The sequence below is a fragment of the Narcine bancroftii genome, chromosome 8 (genome assembly GCF_036971445.1).
Source record: "Narcine bancroftii isolate sNarBan1 chromosome 8, sNarBan1.hap1, whole genome shotgun sequence".
Taxonomy (NCBI): Eukaryota; Metazoa; Chordata; class Chondrichthyes; order Torpediniformes; family Narcinidae; genus Narcine; species Narcine bancroftii.
The window spans coordinates 49,981,406-50,004,298 of NC_091476.1; the positions used below are offsets into that span (position 1 = coordinate 49,981,406).

General features: G+C 58.0%; 1 protein-coding gene and 1 long non-coding RNA gene across 5 annotated transcripts in view; one reads left to right on the top strand and one right to left on the bottom strand.

Annotated features, from left to right (window-relative positions):
- Window positions 1–22,452, bottom strand: part of LOC138740675 (uncharacterized) — a 36,532-nt gene extending 14,080 nt beyond the window's left edge. Inside the window, exon 1 of the long non-coding RNA XR_011343110.1 lies at window positions 22,359–22,452. This is a non-coding gene — a long non-coding RNA (uncharacterized lncRNA). The remainder of the gene's footprint in view (window positions 1–22,358) is intronic.
- LOC138740673 (U2 snRNP-associated SURP motif-containing protein-like) overlaps window positions 1–22,893 on the top strand; it is an 86,326-nt gene that overhangs the window by 842 nt on the left and 62,591 nt on the right. The window lies entirely within an intron of this gene.

Here is a 22,893-nt window from a genome sequence, read left to right on the forward strand (position 1 = left end):
CCACCCCCCGCCTCAAACCCTCACCCACCCCCCTCTGCCTCAAACCCTCACCCACCCCCCTCTGCCTCAAACCCTCACCCACCCCCCTCTGCCTCAAACCCTCACCCACCCCCCCTCTGCCTCAAACCCTCACCCACCCCCCTCTGCCTCAAACCCTCACCCACCCCCCTCTGCCTCAAACCCTCACCCACCCCCCTCTGCCTCAAACCCTCACCCACCCCCCCTCTGCCTCAAACCCTCACCCACCCCCCTCTGCCTCAAACCCTCACCCACCCCCCTCTGCCTCAAACCCTCACCCACCCCCCTCTGCCTCAAAACCTCACCCACCCCCCTCTGCCTCAAACCCTCACCCACCCCCCTCTGCCTCAAACCCTCACCCACCCCCCTCTGCCTCAAACCCTCACCCACCCCCCTCTGCCTCAAACCCTCACCCACCCCCCTCTGGCTCAAACCCTCACCCACCCCCCTCTGCCTCAAACCCTCACCCACCCCCCTCTACCTCAAACCCTCACCCACCCCCCTCTGCCTCAAACCCTCACCCACTCCCCTCTGCCTCAAACCCTCACCCACCCCCTCTGCCTCAAACCCTCACCCACCCCCTCTGCCTCAAACCCTCACCCACACCTCGCCTCAAACCCTCACCCACCCCCCTCTGCCTCAAACCCTCACCCACCCCCCTCTGCCTCAAAACCTCACCCACCCCCCTCTGCCTCAAACCCTCACCCACCCCCCTCTGCCTCAAACCTTCACCCACCCCCCTCTGCCTCAAACCCTCACCCACCCCCCTCTGCCTCAAACCCTCTCCCACCCCCCCGCCTCAAACCCTCACCCACCCCCCTCTGCCTCAAAACCTCACCCACCCCCCTCTGCCTCAAACCCTCTCCCACCCCCCGCCTCAAACCCTCACCCACCCCCCCGCCTCAAACCCTCACCCACCCCCCCGCCTCAAACCCTCACCCACCCCCCGCCTCAAACCCTCACCCACCCCCCCGCCTCAAACCCTCACCCACCCCCCCGCCTCAAACCCTCACCCACCCCCCGCCTCAAACCCTCACCCACCCCCCTCTGCCTCAAACCCTCACCCACCCCCCTCTGCCTCAAACCCTCACCCACCCCCCTCTGCCTCAAACCCTCACCCACCCCCCCTCTGCCTCAAACCCTCACCCACCCCCCTCTGCCTCAAACCCTCACCCACCCCCCTCTGCCTCAAAACCTCACCCACCCCCCTCTGCCTCAAACCCTCACCCACCCCCCTCTGCCTCAAACCCTCACCCACCCCCCTCTGGCTCAAACCCTCACCCACCCCCCTCTGGCTCAAACCCTCACCCACCCCCCTCTGCCTCAAACCCTCACCCACCCCCCTCTGCCTCAAACCCTCACCCACCCCCCTCTGCCTCAAACCCTCACCCACCCCCCTCTGCCTCAAACCCTCACCCACCCCCTCTGCCTCAAACCCTCACCCACACCTCGCCTCAAACCCTCACCCACCCCCCTCTGCCTCAAACCCTCACCCACCCCCCTCTGCCTCAAAACCTCACCCACCCCCCTCTGCCTCAAACCATCACCCACCCCCCCTCTGCCTCAAACCCTCACCCACCCCCCTCTGCCTCAAACCCTCACCCACCCCCCTCTGCCTCAAAACCTCACCCACCCCCTCTGCCTCAAACCCTCACCCACCCCCCTCTGCTTCAAACCCTCACCCACCCCCCTCTGGCTCAAACCCTCACCCACCCCCCTCTGGCTCAAACCCTCACCCACCCCCCTCTGCCTCAAACCCTCACCCACCCCCCTCAGCCTCAAACCCTCACCCACCCCCCTCTGCCTCAAACCCTCACCCACCCCCCTCTGCCTCAAACCCTCACCCACCCCCTCTGCCTCAAACCCTCACCCACCCCCTCTGCCTCAAACCCTCACCCACACCTCGCCTCAAACCCTCACCCACCCCCACTGCCTCAAACCCTCACCCACCCCCCTCTGCCCCAAACCCTCACCCACCCCCCTCTGCCCCAAACCCTCGCACACCCCCCTCTGCCTCAAACCCTCGCCCACCCCCCTCTGCCTCAAACCCTCACCCACCCCCCCTCTGCCTCAAACCATCACCCACCCCCCTCTGCCTCAAACCCTCACCCACCCCCCTCTGCCTCAAACCCTCACCCACCCCCCTCTGGCTCAAACCCTCACCCACCCCCTCTGCCTCAAACCCTCACCCACCCCCCTCTGCCTCAAACCCTCACCCACCCCCCTCTGCCTCAAACCCTCACCCACCCCCCTCTGCCTCAAACCCTCACACACCCCCCTCTGCCTCAAACCCTTACCCACCCCCTCTGCCTCAAACCCTCACCCACACCTCCCCACAAACCCTCACCCACCCCCCCTGCCTCAAAAACTCACCCACACCCCCCTCTGCCTCAAACCCTCACCCACCCCCCTCTGCCTCAAAACCTCACCCACCCCCCTCTGCCTCAAACCCTCACCCACCCCCCTCTGCCTCAAACCCTCACCCACCCCCCTCTGCCTCAAACCCTCACCCACCCCCCTCTGCCTCAAACCCTCACCCACCCCCCTCTGCCTCAAACCCTTACCCACCCCCCTCTGGCTCAAACACTCACCCACCCCCCTCTGCCTCAAGCCCTCACCCACCCCCCTCTGCCTCAAACCCTCACCCACCCCCCTCTGCCTCAAACCCTCACCCACTCCCCTCTGCCTCAAACCCTCACCCACCCCCTCTGCCTCAAACCCTCACCCACACCTCACCTCAAACCCTCACCCACCCCCCTCTGCCTCAAACCCTCACCCACCCCCCTCTGCCTCAAAACCTCACCCACCCCCCTCTGCCTCAAACCCTCACCCACCCCCCCTCTGCCTCAAACCCTCACCCACCCCCCTCTGCCTCAAACCCTCACCCACCCCCCTCTGCCTCAAAACCTCACCCACCCCCCTCTGCCTCAAACCCTTACCCACCCCCCTCTGCCTCAAACCCTCACCCACCCCCCTCTGGCTCAAACCCTCACCCACCCCCCTCTGCCTCAAACCTTCACCCACCCCCCTCTGCCTCAAACCCTCACCCACCCCCCTCTGCCTCAAACCCTCTCCCACCCCCCCGCCTCAAACCCTCACCCACCCCCCTCTGCCTCAAAACCTCACCCACCCCCTCTGCCTCAAACCCTCTCCCACCCCCCGCCTCAAACCCTCACCCACTCCCCCGCCTCAAACCCTCACCCACCCCCCCGCCTCAAACCCTCACCCACCCCCCGCCTCAAACCCTCACCCACCCCCCCGCCTCAAACCCTCACCCACCCCCCCGCCTCAAACCCTCACCCACCCCCCGCCTCAAACCCTCACCCACCCCCCTCTGCCTCAAACCCTCACCCACCCCCCTCTGCCTCAAACCCTCACCCACCCCCCTCTGCCTCAAACCCTCACCCACCCCCCCTCTGCCTCAAACCCTCACCCACCCCCCCTCTGCCTCAAACCCTCACCCACCCCCCTCTGCCTCAAACCCTCACCCACCCCCCTCTGCCTCAAAACCTCACCCACCCCCCTCTGCCTCAAACCCTCACCCACCCCCCTCTGCCTCAAACCCGCACCCACCCCCTCTGGCTCAAACCCTCACCCACCCCCCTCTGCCTCAAACCCTCACCCACCCCCCTCTGCCTCAAACCCTCACCCACCCCCCTCTGCCTCAAACCCTCACCCACCCCCCTCTGCCTCAAACCCTCACCCACCCCCCTCTGCCTCAAACCCTCACCCACCCCCTCTGCCTCAAACCCTCACCCACACCTCGCCTCAAACCCTCACCCACCCCCCTCTGCCTCAAACCCTCACCCACCCCCCTCTGCCTCAAAACCTCACCCACCCCCCTCTGCCTCAAACCCTCACCCACCCCCCCTCTGCCTCAAACCCTCACCCACCCCCCTCTGCCTCAAACCCTCACCCACCCCCCTCTGCCTCAAAACCTCACCCACCCCCCTCTGCCTCAAACCCTCACCCACCCCCCTCTGCCTCAAACCCTCACCCACCCCCCTCTGGCTCAAACCCTCACCCACCCCCCTCTGGCTCAAACCCTCACCCACCCCCCTCTGGCTCAAACCCTCACCCACCCCCCTCTGCCTCAAACCCTCACCACCCCCCCCTCTGCCTCAAACCCTCACCCACCCCCCTCTGCCTCAAACCCTCACCCACCCCCTCTGCCTCAAACCCTCACCCACACCTCGCCTCAAACCCTCACCCACCCCCACTGCCTCAAACCCTCACCCACCCCCCTCTGCCCCAAATCCTCACCCACCCCCCTCTGCCTCAAACCCTCGCACACCCCCCTCTGCCTCAAACCCTCGCCCACCCCCCTCTGCCTCAAACCCTCACCCACCCCCCCTCTGCCTCAAACCATCACCCACCCCCCTCTGCCTCAAACCCTCACCCACCCCCCTCTGCCTCAAACCCTCACCCACCCCCCTCTGGCTCAAACCCTCACCCACCCCCTCTGCCTCAAACCCTCACCCACCCCCCTCTGCCTCAAACCCTCACCCACCCCCCTCTGCCTCAAACCCTCACCCACCCCCCTCTGCCTCAAACCCTCACCCACCCCCCTCTGCCTCAAACCCTCACCCACCCCGCTCTGCCTCAAACCCTCACACACCCCCCTCTGCCTCAAACCCTCACCCACCCCCTCTGCCTTAAACCCTCACCCACCCCCCTCTGCCTCAAACCCTCACCCACTCCCCTCTGCCCCAAACCCTCACCCACCCCCCTCTGCCCCAAACCCTCACCCACCCCCTCTCTGCCTCGAACCCTCACCCAACCCTCTGCCGGTCCCTCTCCCACCCCCCCCCCCGGCTCAAACCCTCTCCCACCCCCCCTCTGCCTCGTACCCTCTCCCACATCCCCTCTGCATCGGACCCTCTCCCACATCCCCTCTGCCTCGGACCCTCTCCCACATCCCCTCTGCCTCGGACCCTCTCCCACATCCCCTCTGCCTCGGACCCTCTCCCACATCCCCTCTGCCTCGGACCCTCTCCCCATCCCCTCTGCCTCGGACCCTCTCCCCCATCCCCTCTGCCTCGGACCCTCTCCCCCATCCCCTCTGCCTCGGACCCTCTCCCCCATCCCCTCTGCCTCGGACCCACTCCCCCATCCCCTCTGCCTCGGACCCTCTCCCCCATCCCCTCTGCCTCGGACCCTCTCCCCCATCCCCTCGGACCCTCTCCCCCATCCCCTCTGCCTCGGACCCTCTCCCCCATCCCCTCTGCCTCGGACCCTCTCCCCCATCCCCTCTGCCTCGGACCCTCTCCCCCATCCCCTCTGCCTCGGACCCTCTCCCCCATCCCCTCTGCCTCGGACCCTCTCCCCCATCCCCTCTGCCTCGGACCCTCTCCCCCATCCCCTCTGCCTCGGACCCTCTCCCCCATCCCCTCTGCCTCGGACCCTCTCCCCCATCCCCTCTGCCTCGGACCCTCTCCTCCATCCCCTCTGCCTCGGACCCTCTCCCCCATCCCCTCTGCCTCGGACCCTCTCCCCCATCCCCTCTGCCTCGGACCCTCTCCCCCATCCCCTCTGCCTCGGACCCTCTCCCCCATCCCCTCTGCCTCGGACCCTCTCCCCCATCCCCTCTGCCTCGGACCCTCTCCCCCATCCCCTCTGCCTCGGACCCTCTCCCCCATCCCCTCTGCCTCGGACCCTCTCCCCCATCCCCTCTGCCTCGGACCCTCTCCCCCATCCCCTCTGCCTCGGACCCTCTCCCCCATCCCCTCTGCCTCGGACCCTCTCCCCCATCCCCTCTGCCTCGGACCCTCTCCCCCATCCCCTCTGCCTCGGACCCTCTCCCCCATCCCCTCTGCCTCGGACCCTCTCCCCCATCCCCTCTGCCTCGGACCCTCTCCCCCATCCCCTCTGCCTCGGACCCTCTCCCCCATCCCCTCTGCCTCGGACCCTCTCCCCCATCCCCTCTGCCTCGGACCCTCTCCCCCATCCCTGCCTCGGACCCTCTCCCCCATCCCCTCTGCCTCGGACCCTCTCCCCCATCCCCTCTGCCTCGGACCCTCTCCCCCATCCCCTCTGCCTCGGACCCTCTCCCCCATCCCCTCTGCCTCGGACCCTCTCCCCCATCCCCTCTGCCTCGGACCCTCTCCCCCATCCCCTCTGCCTCGGACCCACTCCCCCATCCCCTCTGCCTCGGACCCTCTCCCCCATCCCCTCTGCCTCGGACCCTCTCCCCCATCCCCTCGGACCCTGTCCCCCATCCCCTCGGACCCTCTCCCCCATCCCCTCTGCCTCGGACCCTCTCCCCCATCCCCTCTGCCTCGGACCCTCTCCCCCATCCCCTCTGCCTCGGACCCTCTCCCCCATCCCCTCTGCCTCGGACCCTCTCCCCCATCCCCTCTGCCTCGGACCCTCTCCCCCATCCCCTCTGCCTCGGACCCTCTCCCCCATCCCCTCTGCCTCGGACCCTCTCCCCCATCCCCTCTGCCTCGGACCCTCTCCCCCATCCCCTCTGCCTCGGACCCTCTCCCCCATCCCCTCTGCCTCGGACCCTCTCCCCCATCCCCTCTGCCTCGGACCCTCTCCCCCATCCCCTCTGCCTCGGACCCTCTCCCCCATCCCCTCTGCCTCGGACCCTCTCCCCCATCCCCTCTGCCTCGGACCCTCTCCCCCATCCCCTCTGCCTCGGACCCTGTCCCCCATCCCCTCTGCCTCGGACCCTCTCCCCCATCCCCTCTGCCTCGGACCCTCTCCCCCATCCCCTCTGCCTCGGACCCTCTCCCCCATCCCCTCTGCCTCGGACCCTCTCCCCCATCACCTCTGCCTCGGACCCTCTCCCCCATCCCCTCTGCCTCGGACCCTCTCCCCCATCCCCTCTGCCTCGGACCCTCTCCCCCATCCCCTCTGCCTCGGACCCTCTCCCCCATCCCCTCTGCCTCGGACCCTCTCCCCCATCCCCTCTGCCTCGGACCCTCTCCCACATCCCCTCTGCCTCGGACCCTCTCCCACATCCCCTCTGCCTCGGACCCTCTCCCACATCCCCTCTGCCTCGGACCCTCTCCCACATCCCCTCTGCCTCGGACCCTCTCCCACATCCCCTCTGCCACGGACCCTCTCCCACCCCCCTCTGCCTCGGACGCTCTCCCACCCCACCTCTGCCTCTGATCCTCTCCCACCCTCCTCTGCCTCAGACCCACTCCCACCCCCCCCCGGGTTCATACCCTCTCCCTCCCCACCTCTGCCTCAGACCCTCTCCCACCCACCCCCCCTCTGCCTCGAACCCTCCCACCCCCCCCCCCGGGTTCATACTCTCTCCCCACCTGCCTCAGACCCTCTCCCACCCACCCCCCCTCTGCCTCGGACCCGCTCCCACTCCCCCTCTGCCTCGGATCCTCTCTAACCCCCCCCCTGGTTTAAACCCTCTCCCTCTCCCCCCCCCCCCCCCCCCGCTTCGGACCCACTTCCACCCCCCTCTTCCTTGGACCCACTCCTACCCCCCCTTTGCCTTGGACCCTCTCCCACCCGCCCTTTGCCTTGGACCCTCTCCCACCCCCCCTTTGCCTCGGACCCTCTCCCCCATCCCCTCTGCCTCGGACCCTCCCCCATCCCCTCTGCCTCGGACCCTCTCCCCCATCCCCTCTGCCTCGGACCCACTCCCCCATCCCCTCTGCCTCGGACCCTCCCCCATCCCCTCTGCCTCGGACCCTCTCCCCCATCCCCTCTGCCTCGGACCCTCTCCCCCATCCCCTCGGACCCTCTCCCCCATCCCCTCTGCCTCGGACCCTCTCCCCCATCCCCTCTGCCTCGGACCCTCTCCCCCATCCCCTCTGCCTCGGACCCTCTCCCCCATCCCCTCTGCCTCGGACCCTCTCCCCCATCCCCTCTGCCTCGGACCCTCTCCCCCATCCCCTCTGCCTCGGACCCTCTCCCCCATCCCCTCTGCCTCGGACCCTCTCCCCCATCCCCTCTGCCTCGGACCCTCTCCCCCATCCCCTCTGCCTCGGACCCTCTCCCCCATCCCCTCTGCCTCGGACCCTCTCCCCCATCCCCTCTGCCTCGGACCCTCTCCCCCATCCCCTCTGCCTCGGACCCTCTCCCCCATCCCCTCTGCCTCGGACCCTCTCCCCCATCCCCTCTGCCTCGGACCCTCTCCCCCATCCCCTCTGCCTCGGACCCTCTCCCCCATCCCCTCTGCCTCGGACCCTCTCCCCCATCCCCTCTGCCTCGGACCCTCTCCCCCATCCCCTCTGCCTCGGACCCTCTCCCCCATCCCCTCTGCCTCGGACCCTCTCCCCCATCCCCTCTGCCTCGGACCCTCTCCCCCATCCCCTCTGCCTCGGACCCTCTCCCCCATCCCCTCTGCCTCGGACCCTCTCCCCCATCCCCTCTGCCTCGGACCCTCTCCCCCATCCCCTCTGCCTCGGACCCTCTCCCCCATCCCCTCTGCCTCGGACCCTCTCCCCCATCCCCTCTGCCTCGGACCCTCTCCCACATCCCCTCTGCCTCGGACCCTCTCCCACATCCCCTCTGCCTCGGACCCTCTCCCACATCCCCTCTGCCTCGGACCCTCTCCCACATCCCCTCTGCCTCGGACCCTCTCCCACATCCCCTCTGCCTCGGACCCTCTCCCACATCCCCTCTGCCTCGGACCCTCTCCCACATCCCCTCTGCCACGGACCCTCTCCCACCCCCCTCTGCCTCGGACGCTCTCCCACCCCACCTCTGCCTCTGATCCTCTCCCACCCTCCTCTGCCTCAGACCCACTCCCACCCCCCCCGGGTTCATACCCTCTCCCTCCCCACCTCTGCCTCAGACCCTCTCCCACCCACCCCCCCTCTGCCTCGAACCCTCCCACCCCCCCCCCCCGGGTTCATACTCTCTCCCCACCTGCCTCAGACCCTCTCCCACCCACCCCCCCTCTGCCTCGGACCCGCTCCCACTCCCCCTCTGCCTCGGATCCTCTCTAACCCCCCCCTGGTTTAAACCCTCTCCCTCTCTCCCCCCCCCCCCCCGCTTCGGACCCACTTCCACCCCCCTCTTCCTTGGACCCACTCCTACCCCCCCTTTGCCTTGGACCCTCTCCCACCCGCCCTTTGCCTTGGACCCTCTCCCATCCCCCCTTTGCCTTGGACCCTCTCCCACCCCCCCTTTGCCTTGGACCCTCTCCCCCCTTTGCCTTGGACCCTCTCCCCCCTTTGCCTTGGACCCTCTCCCCCCTTTGCCTTGGACCCTCTCCCCCCTTTGCCTTGGACCCTCTCCCCCCTTTGCCTTGGAACCTCTCCCACCCCCCCCTCTGGCTTGGACCCTCTCCCACCCCCCCCCCGCCTCAGACCTGCTCCCACTCCCCCTCTGCCTCGGACCCTCTCCCACATCCCCCTCTGGCTCAGAACTTCTCCCAACCCCCCCCCCTGCCTCGGTCCCGCTCCCCCTCTTCCTCAGACCTTCTCCCACCCCCCCTGGTTCAAACCCTCTCCCTCCCCACCTCTGCCTCAGACCCTCTCCCACCCCCTGTCTTCCTCGGACCCGCTCCCACTCCCCTGCCTCGTACCCTCTCCCATCCCCCCTGGTTCAAACCCTCTCCCTCCCCATCTCTGCCTGGGACCCTCTCCCACCCACCCACACCCCCTTTGCCTCGGACCTGCTCCCACTCCCCCTCTGCCTCGGACCCTCTCCCACCCCCCCCCTCGGTTCAAACCTCTACCTCTCTCCCCCACTTCGGACCCTCTCCTCTCCCCCCCTGCCTCGGATCCTCTCCTCTCCCCCCCCTGCTGCCTTGGACCCTCTCCCCTTCCCCCCCACCCCCCTCTGCCCCAAACCCTCACCCACCCCCCTCTGCCTCAAACCCTCACCCACCCACTCTCTGCCTCAAACCCACAACCAACCCTCTGCTGGTCCCTCTCCCACCCCCTGTCTCAAACCCTCACCCACCCCCCGTCTCAAACCCTCACCCACCCCCCGTCTCAAACCCTCACCCACCCCCCGTCTCAAACCCTCACCCACCCCCCGCCTCAAACACTCACCCACCCCCCGCCTCAAACCCTCACCCACCCCCTCTGCCTAAAACCCTCACCCACCCCCTCTGCCTAAAACCCTCACCCACCCCCTCTGCCTAAAACCCTCACCCACCCCCTCTGCCTAAAACCTCTCCACCCCCACCCCCCCCCCCCGCTGCCTCGGAACCTCTCCTCTCCCTACCCAGCTTCGGACCCTCCCCTCTGCCTCGGGCCTCCTCTCCCCCCTCCCCTCTGCCTCGGGCCTCCTCTCTCCCCCCCCCCCGACTCGGGCCTCCTCTCCCCCTTCCCCTCTTCCTCAGACCTCCTCTCTTGTCCCCATCCTTTCTGCCTTTGACCATTTCCCCCCATTTTTCCTTGACCCACTGCCTTTGACACTCTGCTCCCCTCATTGCCTAGACCTTCCCTCCACCCAACCTATCTCTGATTCTCTCCTTTATTCCCCCCCCCACCACCATGGCTTGGATCGAATCTCTTCCCACGCTGCCACTGACCCCCTCTTCCTCTCCATAACTCTACATCAGACCCTCTGACCTGCTTCATCAACTCTTTCTTAGACCTCTGTCCCTCTTCCTCCGAACCTCCCCAACTCTGCTTGCACGCTTTTTTCCTCACTGCCTCGGATCCTCTGTCCTGCTCACCCCAACTCTTTCTCAGACTCTTTCCCGTTCCCCCAACTCTTTCTCGGATCCCCTGTCCCTCTGTCCTCCCCAACTCTTTCTCAAACCCTCTGTCCCTCTCCCCTAACTCTCGGACCCTCTCCCCCTCTCCCCCAACTCTCAGATCCTCTGTCCCTCTCCAAACTCTTTCTCGGACCCTCTCCAAACTCTTTCTCGGACCCTCTCCAAACTCTTTCTCGGACCCTCTCCAAACTCTTTCTCGGACCCTCTCCCTCTCTCCAAACTCTTTCTCGGACCCTCTCCCTCTCTCCAAACTCTTTCTCGGTCCCTCTCTCCAAACTCTTTCTCGGACCCTCTCCCTCTCTCCAAACTCTTTCTCGGACCCTCTCCCTCTCTCCAAACTCTTTCTCGGACCCTCTGTCCCTCTCCCCCTACTCTTTCTCGGACCCTCTCCCCCATCCCCTCTGCCTCGGACCCTCTCCCCCATCCCCTCTGCCTCGGACCCTCTCCCCCATCCCCTCTGCCTCGGACCCTCTCCCCCATCCCCTCTGCCTCGGACCCTCTCCCCCATCCCCTCTGCCTCGGACCCTCTCCCCCATCCCCTCTGCCTCGGACCCTCTCCCCCATCCCCTCTGCCTCGGACCCTCTCCCCCATCCCCTCTGCCTCGGACCCTCTCCCCCATCCCCTCTGCCTCGGACCCTCTCCCCCATCCCCTCTGCCTCGGACCCTCTCCCCCATCCCCTCTGCCTCGGACCCTCTCCCCCATCCCCTCTGCCTCGGACCCTCTCCCCCATCCCCTCTGCCTCGGACCCTCTCCCCCATCCCCTCTGCCTCGGACCCTCTCCCACATCCCCTCTGCCTCGGACCCTCTCCCACATCCCCTCTGCCTCGGACCCTCTCCCACATCCCCTCTGCCTCGGACCCTCTCCCACATCCCCTCTGCCTCGGACCCTCTCCCACATCCCCTCTGCCTCGGACCCTCTCCCACATCCCCTCTGCCTCGGACCCTCTCCCACATCCCCTCTGCCTCGGACCCTCTCCCACATCCCCTCTGCCTCGGACCCTCTCCCACATCCCCTCTGCCTCGGACCCTCTCCCACATCCCCTCTGCCACGGACCCTCTCCCACCCCCCTCTGCCTCGGACGCTCTCCCACCCCACCTCTGCCTCTGATCCTCTCCCACCCTCCTCTGCCTCAGACCCACTCCCACCCCCCCCGGGTTCATACCCTCTCCCTCCCCACCTCTGCCTCAGACCCTCTCCCACCCACCCCCCCTCTGCCTCGAACCCTCCCACCCCCCCCCCCGGGTTCATACTCTCTCCCCACCTGCCTCAGACCCTCTCCCACCCACCCCCCCTCTGCCTCGGACCCGCTCCCACTCCCCCTCTGCCTCGGATCCTCTCTAACCCCCCCCTGGTTTAAACCCTCTCCCTCTCTCCCCCCCCCCCCCCGCTTCGGACCCACTTCCACCCCCCTCTTCCTTGGACCCACTCCTACCCCCCCTTTGCCTTGGACCCTCTCCCACCCGCCCTTTGCCTTGGACCCTCTCCCATCCCCCCTTTGCCTTGGACCCTCTCCCACCCCCCCTTTGCCTTGGACCCTCTCCCCCCTTTGCCTTGGACCCTCTCCCCCCTTTGCCTTGGACCCTCTCCCCCCTTTGCCTTGGACCCTCTCCCCCTTTGCCTTGGACCCTCTCCCCCCTTTGCCTTGGAACCTCTCCCACCCCCCCCTCTGGCTTGGACCCTCTCCCACCCCCCCCCCCGCCTCAGACCTGCTCCCACTCCCCCTCTGCCTCGGACCCTCTCCCACATCCCCCTCTGGCTCAGAACTTCTCCCAACCCCCCCCCCTGCCTCGGTCCCGCTCCCCCTCTTCCTCAGACCTTCTCCCACCCCCCCTGGTTCAAACCCTCTCCCTCCCCACCTCTGCCTCAGACCCTCTCCCACCCCCCGTCTTCCTCGGACCCGCTCCCACTCCCCTGCCTCGTACCCTCTCCCATCCCCCCTGGTTCAAACCCTCTCCCTCCCCATCTCTGCCTGGGACCCTCTCCCACCCACCCACACCCCCTTTGCCTCGGACCTGCTCCCACTCCCCCTCTGCCTCGGACCCTCTCCCACCCCCCCCCTCGGTTCAAACCTCTACCTCTCTCCCCCACTTCGGACCCTCTCCTCTCCCCCCCTGCCTCGGATCCTCTCCTCTCCCCCCCCTGCTGCCTTGGACCCTCTCCCCTTCCCCCCCACCCCCCTCTGCCCCAAACCCTCACCCACCCCCCTCTGCCTCAAACCCTCACCCACCCACTCTCTGCCTCAAACCCACAACCAACCCTCTGCCGGTCCCTCTCCCACCCCCTGTCTCAAACCCTCACCCACCCCCCGTCTCAAACCCTCACCCACCCCCCGTCTCAAACCCTCACCCACCCCCCGTCTCAAACCCTCACCCACCCCCCGCCTCAAACACTCACCCACCCCCCGCCTCAAACCCTCACCCACCCCCTCTGCCTAAAACCCTCACCCACCCCCTCTGCCTAAAACCCTCACCCACCCCCTCTGCCTAAAACCCTCACCCACCCCCTCTGCCTAAAACCTCTCCACCCCCACCCCCCCCCCCGCTGCCTCGGAACCTCTCCTCTCCCTACCCAGCTTCGGACCCTCCCCTCTGCCTCGGGCCTCCTCTCCCCCCTCCCCTCTGCCTCGGGCCTCCTCTCTCCCCCCCCCCCGACTCGGGCCTCCTCTCCCCCTTCCCCTCTTCCTCAGACCTCCTCTCTTGTCCCCATCCTTTCTGCCTTTGACCATTTCCCCCCATTTTTCCTTGACCCACTGCCTTTGACACTCTGCTCCCCTCATTGCCTAGACCTTCCCTCCACCCAACCTATCTCTGATTCTCTCCTTTATTCCCCCCCCCACCACCATGGCTTGGATCGAATCTCTTCCCACGCTGCCACTGACCCCCTCTTCCTCTCCATAACTCTACATCAGACCCTCTGACCTGCTTCATCAACTCTTTCTTAGACCTCTGTCCCTCTTCCTCCGAACCTCCCCAACTCTGCTTGCACGCTTTTTTCCTCACTGCCTCGGATCCTCTGTCCTGCTCACCCCAACTCTTTCTCAGACTCTTTCCCGTTCCCCCAACTCTTTCTCGGATCCCCTGTCCCTCTGTCCTCCCCAACTCTTTCTCAAACCCTCTGTCCCTCTCCCCTAACTCTCGGACCCTCTCCCCCTCTCCCCCAACTCTCAGATCCTCTGTCCCTCTCCAAACTCTTTCTCGGACCCTCTCCAAACTCTTTCTCGGACCCTCTCCAAACTCTTTCTCGGACCCTCTCCAAACTCTTTCTCGGACCCTCTCCCTCTCTCCAAACTCTTTCTCGGACCCTCTCCCTCTCTCCAAACTCTTTCTCGGACCCTCTCCCTCTCTCCAAACTCTTTCTCGGACCCTCTCCCTCTCTCCAAACTCTTTCTCGGACCCTCTCCCTCTCTCCAAACTCTTTCTCGGACCCTCTGTCCCTCTCCCCCTACTCTTTCTCGGACCCTCTGTCCCTCTCCCCCTACTCTTTCTCGGATCCTCTGTTCCTCTGCCTCGAACCCTCTGTTCTGCCCAACTCTTTCTCGGACCCTCTCCAAACTCTTTCTCGGACCCTCTCCAAACTCTTTCTCGGACCCTCTCCAAACTCTTTCTCGGACCCTCTCCAAACTCTTTCTCGGACCCTCTCCAAACTCTTTCTCGGACCCTCTCCAAACTCTTTCTCGGACCCTCTCCAAACTCTTTCTCGGACCCTCTCCAAACTCTTTCTCGGACCCTCTCCAAACTCTTTCTCGGACCCTCTCCAAACTCTTTCTCGGACCCTCTCCAAACTCTTTCTCGGACCCTCTCCAAACTCTTTCTCGGACCCTCTCCAAACTCTTTCTCGGACCCTCTCCAAACTCTTTCTCGGACCCTCTCCAAACTCTTTCTCGGACCCTCTCCAAACTCTTTCTCGGACCCTCTCCAAACTCTTTCTCGGACCCTCTCCAAACTCTTTCTCGGACCCTCTCCAAACTCTTTCTCGGACCCTCTCCAAACTCTTTCTCGGACCCTCTCCAAACTCTTTCTCGGACCCTCTCCAAACTCTTTCTCGGACCCTCTCCAAACTCTTTCTCGGACCCTCTCCAAACTCTTTCTCGGACCCTCTCCAAACTCTTTCTCGGACCCTCTCCAAACTCTTTCTCGGACCCTCTCCAAACTCTTTCTCGGACCCTCTCCAAACTCTTTCTCGGACCCTCTCCAAACTCTTTCTCGGACCCTCTCCAAACTCTTTCTCGGACCCTCTCCAAACTCTTTCTCGGACCCTCTCCAAACTCTTTCTCGGACCCTCTCCAAACTCTTTCTCGGACCCTCTCCAAACTCTTTCTCGGACCCTCTCCAAACTCTTTCTCGGACCCTCTCCAAACTCTTTCTCGGACCCTCTCCAAACTCTTTCTCGGACCCTCTCCAAACTCTTTCTCGGACCCTCTCCAAACTCTTTCTCGGACCCTCTCCAAACTCTTTCTCGGACCCTCTCCAAACTCTTTCTCGGACCCTCTCCAAACTCTTTCTCGGACCCTCTCCAAACTCTTTCTCGGACCCTCTCCAAACTCTTTCTCGGACCCTCTCCAAACTCTTTCTCGGACCCTCTCCAAACTCTTTCTCGGACCCTCTCCAAACTCTTTCTCGGACCCTCTCCAAACTCTTTCTCGGACCCTCTCCAAACTCTTTCTCGGACCCTCTCCAAACTCTTTCTCGGACCCTCTCCAAACTCTTTCTCGGACCCTCTCCAAACTCTTTCTCGGACCCTCTCCAAACTCTTTCTCGGACCCTCTCCAAACTCTTTCTCGGACCCTCTCCAAACTCTTTCTCGGACCCTCTCCAAACTCTTTCTCGGACCCTCTCCAAACTCTTTCTCGGACCCTCTCCAAACTCTTTCTCGGACCCTCTCCAAACTCTTTCTCGGACCCTCTCCAAACTCTTTCTCGGACCCTCTCCAAACTCTTTCTCGGACCCTCTCCAAACTCTTTCTCGGACCCTCTCCAAACTCTTTCTCGGACCCTCTCAAAACTCTTTCTCGGACCCTCTCCAAACTCTTTCTCGGACCCTCTCCAAACTCTTTCTCGGACCCTCTGTCCCTCTCCCCCAACTCTTTCTCGGACCCTCTGCCCCTCTCCCCCAACTCTTTCTCGGACCCTCTGCCCCTCTCCCCCAACTCTTTCTTGGATCCTCTGTTCCTCTGCCTCGAACCCTCTGTTCTCCCCAACTCTTTCTCGGACCCTCTGTTCTCCCCAACTCTTTCTCGGACCCTCTGTTCTCCCCAACTCTTTCTCGGACCCTCTGTTCTCCCCAACTCTTTCTCGGACCCTCTGTTCTCCCCAACTCTTTCTCGGACCCTCTGTTCTCCCCAACTCTTTCTCGGACCCTCTGTTCTCCCCAACTCTTTCTCGGACCCTCTGTTCTCCCCAACTCTTTCTCGGACCCTCTGTTCTCCCCAACTCTTTCTCGGACCCTCTGTTCTCCCCAACTCTTTCTCGGACCCTCTGTTCTCCCCAACTCTTTCTCGGACCCTCTGTTCTCCCCAACTCTTTCTCGGACCCTCTGTTCTCCCCAACTCTTTCTCGGACCCTCTGTTCTCCCCAACTCTTTCTCGGACCCTCTGTTCTCCCCAACTCTTTCTCGGACCCTCTGTTCTCCCCAACTCTTTCTCGGACCCTCTGTTCTCCCCAACTCTTTCTCGGACCCTCTGTTCTCCCCAACTCTTTCTCGGACCCTCTGTTCTCCCCAACTCTTTCTCGGACCCTCTGTTCTCCCCAACTCTTTCTCGGACCCTCTGTTCTCCCCAACTCTTTCTCGGACCCTCTGTTCTCCCCAACTCTTTCTCGGACCCTCTGTTCTCCCCAACTCTTTCTCGGACCCTCTGTTCTCCCCAACTCTTTCTCGGACCCTCTGTTCTCCCCAACTCTTTCTCGGACCCTCTGTTCTCCCCAACTCTTTCTCGGACCCTCTGTTCTCCCCAACTCTTTCTCGGACCCTCTGTTCTCCCCAACTCTTTCTCGGACCCTCTGTTCTCCCCAACTCTTTCTCGGACCCTCTCCTTCTCTCCCAGCTCTTTCTCGGACTCTCTCAGCTTCTAACCAAATCTTCCTTGGATTCTCCCTTCTCCCTGCCTCTGACATTCTCCCAACCCAGCTTGGACCTTCCCTTTCTCACCCACCTCTGCCCCCCCCCTGCTTCGGACCCTCTCCCTCTACCCATCTCTTGTCATGGACCCTCTCCCCACTCCCACTACTGCCTTCGACCCTCTCCCACACCCCCCCCACCACCTCTGACCCTCTCCCCCTCTGCTTTGGACCTTTCCCAACTGCCTCGGACCCTCTTCCACACCCCCCTGCTTTGGTCCTCACCCTGCCTCCCTTCATTGTCTCAGGCACTTCCTCCCCTCTACTGCCTCAGACACTTATTCCCCCCCCACCAAACCTTTTCCTTTTCCACTCAGTGCCAAGCAATTTTTCTTGTTCTACAGCCTCCTCCATTGATATATGATCATGTTTATTGTCACATATATTATACAATGTACATATACACAGAAATTCTTATTTACTGCAGCTGAACAGGTGCTTCTAATTTAATTTTGACACACAGCATGGTAACAGGCCCTTCTGGTCCATGAGCTCTTGCTGCCCAATTGCAGCAAATTGACCTATAACCCCTGGTACATTTTGAAGGGTAAGAGAAAATGGAGCCCCCGGGGTAAACCCACGCAGACACGGGGAGAACGTATAGACAGTGCCAGTTTCGAACCCTGGTCCTGATCGCTGGCACTGTAGCAGTGTTGTGCTATGCATGCTGTCTCATAAACACATCTGTAATAGAATGCATTAAAAATATGAGCGGAAGTGAATACAAATGATAGATAATAATTATTGGCAGTTATAGTGCAAGAAACAAGTGGTGGTATGCACAGATCATTTCAAGCTTCTGCTTTGCTGTAGCCACTAATCTTGTTTTATTCATTATATTGGTTTTACTTTGTTAGTTGGCCTGTTTGTCTCCATGGAGTGAAGCCTCTGCCAGTTATTGGTTGATTTTGGCACATATGACGTTGTCACTCCTTTTGAGTCGGTAAATCAGCTCTTGATTTGAAAACCTGCATGATATCATCTGAGATAACAAATCACTATGGATTTAAAATGTAGCTATGATTGCAATCATTGTGTGCACTTAACTTCACAGTGTTTGTCCCTTTTCATTGTTTTTTTTAAAATTTTTTGCCTTGGGAGATGAGCAGATTTTTGAAATTAGTTATCTTTAGAATAAAATCAAATCAGATATATTAAAAAACCCAATAGGTCGGGCAGTGATGGTAAAGAGAATTTTTTTTAGAATTGCGATGTTTACCCTGTGCCTTGATTTCAGAAATGTTTTATATTTGCTTGTGGCTATTTATATGCTGTGGAAATTCTTAACAGATTCTTCAGCCAAATTTGCTTGGGGTGTCTGTAACCTAACCTTGAATTGTAACTGAATTTTGGTGCTTAGTATCTTGTAGTGTACCCTTCTATTTGCCTGTATGTTCTGTTGAGGGATTCAGTTTCTGACAATAAAACCATATTTGGACTGACATTCTGTCTGGTAATGTATTAAAACTGCTCATCAGGGAGCTATTTGCTCACCATGTTTGTGTCAACTCATTGAAAGAACAATTATTCCTGCATCTGGTTACTGACATATCTGCCCTAGAAACATTTTCTCCCTATTTACATTACCAATACTATTCGAGATTTCAAAAATCTCTCATTTTATTCCATGACTGTTTCGGCTCCAAGGAAAATAATCCAAAGTTTTCCAAGTGGATGCCTGTCCATGATTTAGAATAGTTTAGCATTCCTCCTGCACATTTTGATTTTGTACCTCTTTTATAAAGCCAAAGCCATGGACGCCTTTGTTTTTAAACAATAATCTATCACCTTCACTTCCCATATTGTCTTAAAATGTATTATTTAAAATTACATGGCCTCAACTAATTTTTGGTATGAAAATGAATATTCATTATTCAGTCTTTTCAGATCCCTGTCCCTCTTTTTTATGTCAGTCTCTGTCCTCTTGAAATGTAATACCTGTACCATCTTCTTTACTGTCTATATCTCCGGTCATGATGTGGAGAGGAACAGTCACATCACCATTAAGGGGAAGCACTTGCATGCTTTCCTCTAGGTTGGAAAAACAGCTGCTCACTGCTAAGTTATTTTCTGTTGTCCAGCAATTTCAAATCCACATTGCATCTGCCCCTAATTCTGTTATCTCCAGTTTTACAACAAAACCTTTTGTTTGATGTTGGTCTTTCATAGAGTATAATCACCAAAATATTAAGTTTTTTGTGGCTTTGTCAAATTCATGTGTATTTTTCCAATTATCAAGCTTTTTATTACAAATTGTTGTGCTAATAGTTTCTCCAGCATTGACATTTAGATTGATTAGCCTATAGTTACTGGGTTTTTATCCCTCAGACATGACTGTAACATTAGAACAGCACAGCAGAGGAACAGGCCTTTCTGCCCACAAGTCTGTACAAAACATGGCGTCCAAATCAATCTAAAGGTCTGATGCTTGGACATGATATATATCTCTCCATTCTCTTTGTGTTCATGTGACTTATCGAGAAGCCTCTCAAATGCTATGACTGTGCTTGATTCCACCACAACTTGTAAAGCTCTCCACTCTCTATGCAACAAAAAAAGCCCTGCACATTTTCTTTAAACCCTTCTTTATCAACTTAAACACATGTCCTATATTTATGACACCTTCCTGTGGAGAATATTATTCTCAATACAGAGTACTGTATCAATTCCTCTCATAATTTTATAAACGTATTATGTCACTCTTTAGCCTCTGATGCTCCCTAGAAAGAACCCCATATTTATCCAATATTACCATAATTTGTATTCCTAGACCAACAACATTCTGGTATCTTTTCCAAAATCTTCACATCTTTTGTGTAAAAACACAATGCTGGAGAAACTTTCTTCTACAGCAAAGATAAAGATACATAACCAATGTTTCAGGTTTGAACCCTTTAACAAGACATGAGCAAAAGATAGGCAGGTGGCTGAATAAAATGGTGAATGGGAGAGGCATAGACCCACAGGCAAGAAGTAATAGATAAGAGACAATGGGGAGTGGGGGGGGGGGGGGTGTGGCAGAGAGCTCTGTGAATGGAGAGGGAAGGGGGTGTTGAGCTGGATGAAAGAAGACTGAGACACATGGAAGAGAGGGAGAACAGGGAGTGACCTAGCAGAAACCAGTGAAGGTGATGTTGATGCTATTGGGTTGGAGAATGCCCAGATGGAATATTAGGTGTTGCACCTCCAATTTACGGGTGGCCTTGGTTTAGCAGTGCACAAGACCATGAACAGGCATGTTTGTGTGGGAGTGGGGCGTAGAATTGAAATGGCTGGCTCTTGGGAGATCCCTATCATTGATGCTGTTAGAGACTGTGTTCAGTCTCTCCGATGTAGAGAATGCCACAATGGGTGTACCGAATGAGATAGATGATTCCAGCAGATTCACAAGTGAAGTGTTGGTTCACTCGGAAGGCTGCTTGGGGCCTGGAATGGTGGTGATAAAGGTGTGGGCATAATTTCATTTAATGGGTTGGCCCAAGTGAAGCCTTAACCATTTTTTATAGCTACAATGTGACTGCCTTACTTTTGAACTCACTGTCTCACCAATGAAGGAAAACGTACCATGCACCTTCTGTGTCACTATGTCTACCTGTGTGGCCAAGTTATATAATTTACAAGTCATCTGGCACCAACCCACATCCAAGGAAGACACAATAAACCACATGTATAATGGGTGCCTTCTGTTTTAACTTCTTTTACTGCCTCCATCGCATCCAATTTCTGTACTATCTCATTTATTGTGGTTTTCTTTTATCTAGATTTGCATTTGTTGTTATTTATGCTTGTAACACATCTTGCTCCCTTTATGAATTCTGCACTATATTTTTGTCTAAATTACAAAGCTAATGTTTTTCATAAGCTGTTTTCAACTGCTTCATTTTAAACTCTCACCTTGCAAACCCATCCATTCCTTATTGTAGGATTTCCCCACCTGCCCCCCCCCCCCCCCCCCCCCCCAAACCATGTACCTGAACATCATCCTTTTGAAGGCCTCCCATTGTCTGCTTATAATGCCAGTTTTTTAACTGGCAGACTTCCAATCCACCTGCACCTGTGTTCTCTATTTGATTATTTTTACATATGATTTGTCCTTGTCATTTTCTACATTAATAATTGCCTTCGGAGATTTTCAGTTTCACTCCACATTTCTCCAGAATTGGAATCAGTATTGTTGCCTTTTGTACTCGCATTAAGCAAGATTTGTGTCTTTATCCATTCATCCACATCATATGTACTGAGATACATTGTGTGCCTAATTTATGTCAGAATTAGAATACCCTCCCATTTTCCTATAAAATGTTGTAACTATTTGAAGTTGCATACATATGAGCTCCTCTCTTTTTACTCAGTGTCGCAATAGGTCTCCTATTCACTTTAACCTCATTGATTCTCTCTTTGAACTTACAAGCCTATTATCCCTGTGTGGTACCATCTTATTTTTCCTCTTTTTGGAATCTATTGTAACTGGAAATGTTAATTACCTGTGAATTACAAATCTCTTATGGCTACTTTTGTTTGCAGGTAATCAAAAATATTTACCACGCATTCATTTAAAGACATTCTATGGCCACTGGAATTGCAGTGGACATGACAAAATTAACACACAAGGCGTTTTTAGAATGAATCAAACGGATTTACTCTTCATCATCCACGCAACCTTTTAAAAGCCAGAATCACACACTCAAGAGGCACTGATGTCATCATGCATTGACATCACATGGCTGGTTCGATGTCTCCTGGGAGTTATAGTGCCACCATTGCGCTACTACAATTCCATTTTTAGTTTTGGTTGAATTTTCTCTGTCCATTCTCCAATATGAGAATTCCTTATTTTAATTTTATGTCTCATAGTTTGTATGTCAAGTAATCTCTCCTGGATCTTAGTATCCATTACCGCGCTGGGTTAGTTTAAAATGTTCTCCATCAGGATAATGATGTTTAAATTCCATCAGAGTTCTTTATATAATCTGAAATGTGCCTTCGAAGAATTGGTTTAGCTTTCCGATATAACATATATTTAAATTTGCCCCTCCCCTACCACCCTGCATGAGACTAAGCAGATTGTGAAGGCACAGTTTCTCATTTTTAGTTTGAAATTGACCTATATTAGTTGGATTTGCAAGATAGCAGATGATGTTGGTTTCAGTATCTAACTTTCAAATCTGAAAAAAAAAATCACTTGGTCTATGTCTTGAATTGGAATGTGCTTTTTTGCTTGTGTTTGTACCGGGTGATGAATTTAATTGGTGAACTATTTCAATTTGTTTAGTTTTCTCGATTTACAGAGTTCCATTGTGGATAGATGCATGTGCTTGGTAAATTGGAGAGGATAAGGCCAAATAGATTTTGTGTTGGTTTACTATCTACCTGTGGTGGACTCAGTTGTGCATGCTACAAAGTTACTCGAAGTCCCTTGCAGTTTTAACATGAAGAAACAGTGATTCATTATCTAAGGGAAGATGTAAAGTAATTATTAATGAACAGGTTTCCTTGCACGTGTTTCACCTGGTGCCATAAGAATTCATGAAGTCTGGAAATGATCTTGAGCATTCCAAGGATTTCTATACGTACAGTGTTATGCTTCCACCTCTGTTGGGAGTATCCTTTGAGTGGGAACCTGTTGTACTCGGGGGTTGAGATGAAGGAATATGGCACAATGCCTAGAATGATGATTCTGTGAGAACAGCAATAGCAGGTCTGTCACATCACAATGAGATTCCAGCTCTTTTATCATTTTAATGTTTGCCAGTAGAATCTAGTGCCACTAATGTCCTGCAATGGACATGAATACCAATATCGAGTCAAATTTCTTGTTTTCATTCATAATTGGGCAATAGGAGAGGGGACAACTAGAATCCGATTTAGAGTTGTTTTTAAAGAGAATGGTAAAGCAAGAGAAGTTTGGGGAGATGATCCCAGATCCTGATGCTGGATGACTGTTGGAATGGCTATCAGTATTGGAATCTAAAAAGATTTAAAATAGAAAAATGAAAACCTGTAGGAGGATTTCAAAAGGCATTAAGTTGGATGAGAATTGTTCATTGAAAAGTTAGGAGACATGGAGCTATAAGTAGGTTATAGTGGTGAAGTGTTTTGAGATGGTGGT